The following is an 8,241-nucleotide window of genomic DNA, read 5'->3' as shown; positions in this document are numbered from 1 at the left end:
TCATGTATGGACGTCCACCTCCCATACTTGGTAACTTAAGGGGGGATTTGAGTCAGTTGGGAGAAGGAATTACTCGGCAGCAGGTTGTAGAGTTGGGTAAAACTATGGAGGAGGTACAGAAATGGGTACAAGATAGATTACCTGTGAATATTTATCCCCCTGTTCATAGTTACCATCCAGGAGACCTAGTGTGGATTAAAGAGTGGAATAATATACCGTTAGGGCCTAAGTGGAGGGGTCCTTATGTTGTTCTTTTGTCTACCCCTACAGCAATAAAAGTGGCCGAAGTGACTCCGTGGATTCATCACTCCAGGGTTAAACCAGCAGCAGTAGATTCTTGGCAAGCTACAACAGATCCAGAGAATCCCTGCAAGATCCGGTTAAAGCGCACGACTCAGTCGGAGTGACGAGGAAACCTTGTGGATTACAAATTATTGTTGTTACAGAGATTGGTAAGTGAGTGTTTAGACGGCCATAATAACGCCTGTCCGCTCACCAACGTATTATTAAAAGTCAGGAAAGTCTCGAAGGGACCCCTGTGAAGACGAGCAGAACTCCATTCCCTGCAGCCCTTACATCCTGGAAGCTGAGGTGCCATCGCACGGACGAAGACTGAGGATGCAGCCGACGAAAGATGTGCTAATGATAATGTTTATTTATATGTCTTTTTATATTCAGGAAGGTAGAGGTACCGACACTCCTAGCTGTAAGGTTTGCATTAAGACTACTAGAACAGGTAATCATATTTCCCAGACCCTAATTTGGCATTCACAATATGAATGTAAAGGTGATGTGTCTAGGTGTAGATACCTAAGTATAGAATATAGTGTATGCCATTTAGGAGTAGGAGAACCTAGGTGCTTCAATCCGGAGTATCAACCCCGTACAATTTGGTTGACCCTCAGGAATGGAGATCCTCAGGGGACCCTAATAAATAAAACTGTGTTAGAAACCGTACATTCTTTGGGCGTTCTGCTATTTGATGCATATAAAGCAATATCAAGTGGTAGAAAGCCGTGGAATGTATGTGGGGATCTTAGGTGGGAGAGAACGTATGGGTCTAACGATAAATATATCTGTCCCAGTAGTAAAAACAAGTATGTAAGTCCAAGATGCCCAGATAGGGAATATAATTATTGCCCATATTGGTCTTGTGTGGGGTGGGCAACTTGGGGACAGACAGCAGACCAGGATATGATTGTTACTAAGTTGCCTACCAAACCATACTGTAAGTCTATGGAATGCAACCCAGTCCATATTCTTATAAATAATCCTGACCAATTCCTAGATAGATATGGTAACTTATTTGGGTTTCAAATATATGGGACGGGTTTAGACCCTGGGACAATATTGTTTATAGGGATAGAGACCGATACCGTAACATCCCAAACTCATCAGGTATTCCATTCTTTTTATGAAGAGATGAGTGTAGATAATAAGATCCCCCATAACGCCAAAAACCTGTTCATAGTTTTAGCTGAGAGTATTGCTGGTAGTCTTAATGTAACCAACTGCTATGTGTGTGGAGGTACTAACATGGGAGACCAATGGCCTTGGGAAGCAAAGGAGGTAATGTCCGGTTCTGAGGCAGTTGAACAATTAATATCTACACAAGCCGATTATCAGATGAGTGTTAGAGGTAAATCTGAGTGGAGATTAAAAACCTCCATCATAGGTTATGTTTGCATAGCAAGGAAAGGAATGATGTTTAATACTTCTGTAGGAGAACTAACTTGTCTAGGGCAAAAAGCTTATGATGATGATACAAAGAATACAACGTGGTGGTTGGCTTCAAATGTCTCAGAACCATCTAACCCGTTTGCAAGATATGCCAATTTAAAGGACGTATGGTTTGATTTATCTATCACATCTAGTTGGAACGCCCCAGCAAATTTGTACTGGATCTGTGGTAAGAAGGCCTATTCGGAATTGCCACAGGACTGGGAAGGGGCATGTGTGTTGGGTATGCTCAAACCATCCTTCTTCTTGTTGCCTATTGAAACAGGTGAGACTTTGGGAGTTAAAGTGTATGATGTGAATCATAGGAAGAAAAGGGGACCCATAGAGATAGGCGCCTGGGAAGATGATGAATGGCCTCCCCAGCGTATTATAGACTACTATGGGCCAGCCACTTGGGCAGAGGATGGTACTTTCGGGTATAGGACCCCAATATATATGCTCAACCGCATTATAAGGTTACAGGCGGTGGTTGAGATAATTACTAATGAGACCTCACAAGCGCTCAATCTTCTAGCGAATCATAATACCAGGATGAAGACAGCAGTTTACCAAAATAGATTAGCCTTGGATTACCTATTGGCAGTAGAGGGAGGTGTATGTGGGAAGTTTAACCTGAGCAATTGCTGTCTTTAAATAGATGACGAAGGGCAAGCAATAGCTGAGCTTACTAGCCATATGGTTAAGCTAGCGCATGTGCCTACTCAGGTACGGAAAGGGTATAATCCAAGTAGTTGATTTGGTAACTGGTATGAGCAGTTTGGAGGGCTTAAGGCATTGGTAGGCGGAGTCATACTGATTTTAATGTTGTGTCTACTCCTGCCATGTCTTATTCCTTTAGTAGTTAGGTCTGTGCAGAGCCTGATAGAAAATATAGCAGAGAGAAAGGCTGCAGCACAGATAATGGCCATATATAAATATGAGGCTCTAAATCAGGGAGAACCAATGCAGGAAGAGGAGTGTTGAGGGATTCACATCATAGAAAAGTCTGGTCTGGTTCATGGTAACCTGAGGTGTATGCAAACCAAGGTTAAGTGATGCCTCCGTAATTGTGAAATATCAGAGGCATCAAAGGGGGGAATGTGGTGGAATCTCGGTAAAAATAAATTTAGTAGGCCGAGATTACCACGTGGCATGTGTACGTGCATATGCTGATGTATCGGTCGGTTGGTTGCACGTGGCAAAGATACGATCAGTAGTGTACGGAGCATGTGCGAGAATACCGGATGTAGTATTCCCCTCCTCCATTGTGCTGGACATGCCATGCGGTCAAGCAGGAAGTTAGTTCTTGTTCGTTTTGATTGGTTATGAGAATGTGCGGGTGGAGCTTAATATGGGAGGAGTTATGTGCCTATATAAGGAGCCTGCACTATTGTCCGGGGCTCAGAACTTGTTGTATTTTGGTGACACTAGTCCCTCTGAGTCCCGATCGGTGAACCGAATAAAGAATCTCTTCCTTCCTGAAGAAACCTGTGTCCATCTCTCTGTGCTTGGCTCCCGTCAGTTGCTCCGGTATCAGTATATTATTATGTAGTGTAAAAACTGTGGGAGGAGTTAGGATGGTAAATTTGGCTATAATAATAATAATAATAATATATATGTGAGATAACATTAAGTGGTCTTGCTATGCAAGAACACTTAATAATGTGCATTGTAGAGACAGCAAGGCTCCCCAAGTGACAAACCATTCTAAGAATAACCTCAGCAGAGGAGGGAAGCTTGCTTTCCAGCATGTCAGCCAGTAGCAGAGTTGATGTAATCACCTGAAGCTGAAATGAGGAATTCCAGATGGAAAAATTAGGAAGGGCAGCATTCAGGCAGCTTCCTGTATAATAACACACAGAGCTCTCCCTGAGACACTGCAACACAAGCCGTGACGTGCTTTGAAGATAATGGCAACTTGCAGTGAATAGGAGGGAGGAGGAGATTATCTCGGTGGCAGTACAGACTGGGAGGCTGGCTGCTGTAGGTTCTCCTGGCTAGGAAGGTGTGACAGCAGAGAGGACCTGGCTACAGAGGGGAATCCTGGCTGTGCCTGCAGTGATGTGTCTATAGGAATCCGTACACAGAGCTTGGACTGGGGGGGAAACAGGGGCTGGAGCTTCCCCACTCTTTATCTAACAAGGTAAGCTTATTTACAGCTAGCTAAATCCACAATCTCCCTCTCTCTCTGCATATGTGGCAGCCAGTGATCCATCTGCAATTCCCCAGCCATCTTGCGAATGCCAGCTTCTGTTGGATTCTGACTCCCATCACCCACATATCGCGTCCTGGCTGTGTTTGGATTATGGGAGTTTGAGACCAGCAACAGTCTCAGGCCTTCAGGTGGGCCAGCCAAGCTTATTTTTCCCCTTTCTGTGCTGTCATTGTGTGGTTTGGGTGTTGAAGTGCATGAATGGGAGAAGTAGTTTTTGCTACTGGTTATTTTGTTCGTTGTGTTGTGTGTATATATTGTTACAGCAAGCCCTGCTGATACTGATTAACATCCTCTGCATGCATGAATACCTTCTTCTCCTTACTATATGTGGACACAGATATTCTGTACAGACAAGTATCATCCAGTTTACACAGGCAATGGCCAACATGGTTGTGTTTTGCATTGACTTGTGTTTGTATTTGCTTTAATAAATATAATCTGACCCTATTTACCACAGTTACCAATGATGGGTTTTACTGCATCTTTTGACATTGTTAGGAGCATCTCAGCCTTGGTTAACAGTTGCATATCTAATATGTATTTAACAAATGTTAAATGTTATAATAGTAAGACAGTAAACGCTGCTGTGCCATTATAATGCTTGTATGAATTTCACATGTCATTACAGCATGGGGCACATCTATGTACCATTCAATGTAAACATTTTATCTTTGGAGTGTTTATGGATTCATCAGTGTATCCACTAACATACGGGCACACTGGAGATGCTGTGTTCTTTAATTCCTATCACGCTCAACCAAGCTTTGATAATTCTGAATAATCCCTAATCTTAGATGTGACTCCAATAGTATCATAGTTCTAAAGGAAAATTTAATGTCGCTCTCTTATTGCTGTGCCCTTACAATCTCTCTCAAACAACACTGACGTTTTGACGTGTAATATTGTGACAGCCAAATGCTTAATGTTGGCATGTACGGTACTTGCTGAAATGTTTTCATTTTAATTGTTGGAATAATGAAATGCAGATTAGCAAATGTATTATACCTTTTTGGTTCCTATGTGCATACTTGAGGTTTTCTCTGCGCACAATGTTTTATTTTGATATGCAGCTCTAGGGAAGACCTATGAGGATTACTGTTTGCAGTTTTGCATTGCATCTAATGTTGATGAGTCACTTGTGCAAATAATAATTCTTGAAGGAACACCGGAACATTACAAATAAAAATGTGATTTGTAACACTGGGTAGCATCTAGACTGAGTCGCCTCCCTCTGCTGCCCCAAAATAAAGAGTTAAAAGACCACTCTATGCATTTCATCACCGTGAGTAATGGCATTTCCTTACTTTGAGGGCTGAAACCATTATAAATAGTTAAACACCAAAGTCTGCATGAAAACACCAGTTCGCTCTGCCCTATGCAGGTCCAAAGCTTCAATCAGGAAACCTCGGAAAGAACACCATTGAAAAAATGAGAGAAAATTATCCTGATGATGTCACTTCATAGAGAGTATTGTAATATTTCAATTTATACCTGATGGTAAGGGCTACAAAGCTCACTAAGATTCGAATAACACTACTACATACATCTTTTGGGGATGAGGAAGATGTGTGTGCAGCTGTCGTGATTATGGTCCTACGTCAGTTCTTGATCAATCTGGCTTTGAGCAGCAACAGTGGTCTGATCTCTTGCTAGTCTATTGCCGGTGCATAAGTACAGCTGACCTAATCCACCTCTCCGTTCGCAATAGAAAAAAAGGGATCTGGACCATGAGTGCCTGTTTGACCTCTGGTTTTAGTTAAACCTTTTGAAATGGTTTTCCCAAGAACTGTGGGTCATTTTCCTGCATCCTAGTGACACCATAACTATTACATTGGAATGTAGTCGTTATGGTGCCGTTAGAGACTCCTTAAGTAGGAAATTAAGTTCAGTCTCATTCAAAAACGTGGATGAATGGAATAACTGCAGGTCTGCTTAACTTACTGATGGTTCTATAAATGTTATGTTGGTGTTTTCCACCTTCAAATGGAACAGTTACATGTGGAGGCATGACACTATCTGAATCTGGAAATGACAAGTTGGGGAATTGTATGGCGATCATCTTTCCTCATCTCATCGTAGTGGTCTGGTTGCAGTGTTCCAGTCCTCTTAGCCCTGCAATGTAAAACATTGCAGGGTTAAGACTGCCCCTAGGGACTGTTTACCAGACAGCCACTAAAAGCGCTTCCTGGAGTTTAACTCCGTGAATCAATTCTGGACATCCTCACTCTTTGCATTACCTTAATATGGGGAAGGCCTCATGCTCTTGCTAAGCATGCACATTAGTATCCCCCCATTGCTGACCGAGAAATGGATCATGGACACTGGGAAGAGGTAAGTTTTTTTTACCCTTTTAACACCCAGTGGGGGCCCGTCAATAACTTTAAGGCAGAGGGACTCTATCGTGTTAGGAAGACAGATTTGTATTCCTAACGCTATAGTGTTCCTTTAAAGGGACACTGTAGCCTCTCAGATCACTTCAGCTCATTGAAGTGGTCTGGGTGCAATGTCCATGTCCCACTTAGCCTTGCAATGTAAATCGTTGCAGGACTGAGACTGCCTCTAGTGGCTGTCAATCAGAATGCCACTAGAGGCTCTTCCTGGATGTTAATGTACTCCAGGTCGCCTTAATGGCAAAATCTGGTGTTCAGTGAATTACCCTGTTATTTGCTAAAGAAAGCATTGTCGGAAGTTCAAAATGAATTTGAAATTTAAGGACCAAATAGCTGAACTGGGAAACTAATCTCCAAGTCAGCTATACTAGGTCAGCTGCTTTGAACATAAATAAAAAATGTAATTGGTATTCTCCAAAATTCTCACTTTCGCTAATAACCCTGTGTGTTAATATTGTACCTTCTTCAGTGAACTTTGGTGTACTCCCCCGTGTAATAACTTTTTTCCCCCTTTGCGACTGTCTTCACCTCCCCAAAGAAATTATGAGACAGTCAGTAAATTAAAAAAAAAAAAATTATCACGTTTGAGAAATTCTTTTCCAATTAGAATGAGAATTAATTAAATCATTTCATCTACAGAATAACTGACTTAAAGGCTTGAAACAATTTGTTTTCCATTCACACATTTACCCTAGACTTAAAGGGACACTCCACAGCCAAATACAAAAAATAAATACAATCACTGTTTTGTAGAAATACCCCCAGAGGAGATATGCATGCATTTAATTATGTATTGTTAAAAATGTTTTTTTTAATTTAGAGGTATATCTGAAAACAGCTTGCAAAAGATGCAGGTCACTAGTTTGAAGCCTATGCAAGCCCTCTCTTTCTAACCAAGCCCTGAGATTCTGTTGTGGTTTGATCACAGACTTCCCAGTGCTATTCGATTCGGCAAACTAAATAATAATTTTGTTTTGTTAATATAATTGTGCTTAGAGTCACCCCAAAATGTGTATATATTTAGCATAGTAACCCTTCCAATTTACTCCAGATTGGACGCTTTGATTTTTGGTGATATGGATTCTGTGTACCTAAAAGTGACTATTTCATAGAATATGTAAAGAAGGGTTTGACTTTTGACTTAAAAAGAGTTTGTATCACATGTCCAAATGATAATAGATCAGTAACAACTAGCAATGTGACAGGAGAATTCATTTTTAACTAATTAAGTCCCAAGTTATTTTGTCTTCAGGACCACCGCAGTTCTGTTAAATTCAGGGCACTTTATTTGCTTGCATGAGTTGCTTGGAAAATGACTGGTTTTATTCTAGACAGAATGTAGCAAACAGACATCGGTTTCTCATTAGAGAGTGAGAATTTACAAAATTGGCAAGTATATCTACTTTGGAATGAAATGCATCTGGTTCATTCACTGTATATCCAGACTGATCTGTTTACTACTACATGTTTCCATGCACTTCCAGAATTAACTGGATATTCCATTAGGTATTGAAAATATTCGAATTACTTCTTTCCATTGTTTAACCCCTTAAGGACACATGACATGTCTGACATGTCATGATTCCATTTTATTCCAGAGGTTTGGTCCTTAAGGGGTTAAATGCATTTACAGACTGCAACGCAGCCATGCTTGTTGAAGGACCAAATGATACATAACATGCTAGACTATCATTATAATATGCAGATAACTATATAATTTAGAGCTTAAAGCATCTGGTTTGGTGACATAGTTGCAGGGATTCATTCGCTTCTCTTTGAAACTAGTAAAATTGTAACTGTAGCTGGTACTTACATAAATTTTTTTTTAACAACTTTGCCTGTAGGAATTCGCCCCAAAAAGATGAATCTTCACTATATATAACCATATTAGCAAGTCCTTAAAGGACCACTATAGGC

The 8,241-nt window shown here is 41.0% G+C and overlaps 1 protein-coding gene across 1 annotated transcript in view; it reads left to right on the top strand.

The window, feature by feature from the left end:
• The first annotated feature begins 3,602 nt into the window (after window positions 1-3,602).
• RNF144B (ring finger protein 144B) overlaps window positions 3,603-8,241 on the top strand; it is a 72,767-nt gene continuing 68,128 nt past the window's right edge. The window contains exon 1 of the mRNA XM_063451689.1: window positions 3,603-3,862. The gene's annotated coding sequence lies outside the window, so the exon portion shown is untranslated. The remainder of the gene's footprint in view (window positions 3,863-8,241) is intronic.

Source organism: Pelobates fuscus, chromosome 4, assembly GCF_036172605.1.
Source record: "Pelobates fuscus isolate aPelFus1 chromosome 4, aPelFus1.pri, whole genome shotgun sequence".
NCBI lineage: Eukaryota > Metazoa > Chordata > Amphibia > Anura > Pelobatidae > Pelobates > Pelobates fuscus.
Note: the sequence above shows the minus strand (reverse complement) of the source record. Positions and strands in the feature narration are given on the sequence as shown.